Below are 2,380 nucleotides of genomic sequence, written 5' to 3'. Positions count from 1 at the left end.
CAAAACATCGAAGGGTGCAACTTTGATAGTATAATTTATTTTTATTTTGAATTTTATGTACTTTAAATTTTTTTATATATATTTTGCGTTATGTATTTGAATTAAAACTTTATTGTTAACTTGACAAATTTATATATCCGAGTAAATGATTGATCTTAAAAAATAATTTATGTGTATTTATGTCATAGCTCAGGACAAGAAAAATTCCTGGCTTCGCCCCTACGTACATAGATACATATGTATATGTACAAGACAAACAATTCGTGGTGGAACTAGAGTGACGGGTCCAATAAAGCTGAAGGATTTTTTTTATATATAACCTAGCTTAAAAATATATGCTGGTAAAAAACTAGCCACTCTATTTTCTCTCTTTACACATCCCATACCAAAAACTCTATCCATCCCTTTCTTCCATCAAAACAAACTTACATGGAAAAAGTTTCAAATTCAGCTTATAGATTTGTTGTCGGATACTTAGAGAATTTAAAAAATTAGTCATGTCATATTAAGAAGGTGGATGGAATGCAAACTTTTAAAGAAATTATAAATACTCAATTGCGTATTAAAACCTCATTAAATATTATTTTGTTGGCTCACATTTCAAGCATGGGTATTTAAAGTACATGATGAACGACCAGAATAAAAAAAATCAAGGTAATTTTCTTGAAATGATAGAACTCTTAGCATCATACAATGGACAAGTAGGTGCTCTTATTTTGGATAATGCGTCACAAAATGCTAAATACACGTTACATCAAATTCAAAAGTAAATCTTACATGTCTTTACTAGAAATGTTCAGTCTTTCATTCGTCGTGAGATTGGTGATGCAAAATTTTATTTGATTGTTGATAAAGCTCGAGATGAATTCAGAAAAGAGAAAATAACCCCTGTTATTAGGTTTGTTGATAGAAGTGGATTTATACAAGAATATTTGTTTGCATATAATGCATGTTAAAGATACAACTGCTTTAACTCTTAAGAAAGAGATTTTCTCTGTTTTATCTCAACATAATCTTGATATTCAAAATATTAGAGGTCAAGGGTATGACTGTGTTAGTAATATACATGGAGAGTGGAATGAATTGTAAATTTTATTCATTAAAGATTGTCTTTATGCATATTACGTACATTGATTAACTCATCAATTACAATTGGCTCTAATTGTTGTAGCTATTAAAGTATATGATATTCACACTTTCTTTCAAAAATTGATTTTTACTATCAACATTGTTAGTGCTTCTTGAAAGCACAATGATGAATTGCAGGCTTATCAAGCAGCTTAAATTGAACATTTCATTATTATTAGTGAGATTGAAACAGGTAAAAGAGTTAATCAAGTAGGTGGTTTGCAGCGACCAAAGATAGTAGATGAAGTTCACACTTCAAATCAACTTCCACTCTGATAAAAATATATAGGGCAACTTGCTTGGTTCTTGAGAAAATTACTTCAAATGGATCTACTTATCCCCAACGCAGTGATGAAGCTTTTGCGATTATATTGCCAATGTCATTTGTTTTTGCATTCATCTTACATGTAATGAAGAATATTGTGAGAATTATTGATATGGTTTGTCCAGCTTTGCAACAAAATCTCAAGATATTTTAAATGTTATGCATTTGGTATCTACCACATAGACATTGATTCAAAAGTTAAGAGATAATAGTTAGGAAACTCTCTTAGAAGAAGTGACATTATTTTGTAAGCATCAAGACATTGAAGCTCTTAATATGAAAGCTTGTTTTTTTTTATTTTTAATGTGGGATGATCTCACCGAAAAAATAAATAAAATTAGTGACAGACAATCGAGCTTCTTATGTTGAGCGCAACTTTGGATCCAAAAAATACCTATACATTATTCAATGTTGAACATATATGCAAACTTGTTGATAAGTTCTATCCTAAGATTTTTCTGACCAAGAAAAAATTTAGTTGAAATTCTAGTTGCATCATTATGAGTTTGATGTACCAAATCATCCAAAGTTAAAAAGTTTGTCATTAATTGCTGATTTATGCCAAGGATCGGTAGAAACTAGAAAATCAACAATTTATCCACTAATTGATAGATTGATTCAGCTTATTTTGACTTTTCTTGTTTCAACGACAACTACTAACCAAGCTTTTTCAGCAATGAATATTGGTAAAACAAAACTTTGCATGTGGATGGAGGATGATTTCTTGCATATTATTTGATTATTTATATAGAAAAAGACATTGGTGGAAAATTTTCAATAGATATGATAATTTATTATTTATATTTTATGAAAGAACGACATGCACAATTAAAATAAATATGTAAGAAACTTTATTTATTATTTTGTTTTTATTGTACTTTATTTCAAAAAATTCACCAAACAAAAATAATACTTCGTTTTAACTAT

Source organism: Populus trichocarpa, chromosome 1 (assembly GCF_000002775.5).
Source record: "Populus trichocarpa isolate Nisqually-1 chromosome 1, P.trichocarpa_v4.1, whole genome shotgun sequence".
NCBI classification, from domain to species: Eukaryota; Viridiplantae; Streptophyta; class Magnoliopsida; order Malpighiales; family Salicaceae; genus Populus; species Populus trichocarpa.
Note: the sequence above shows the minus strand (reverse complement) of the source record.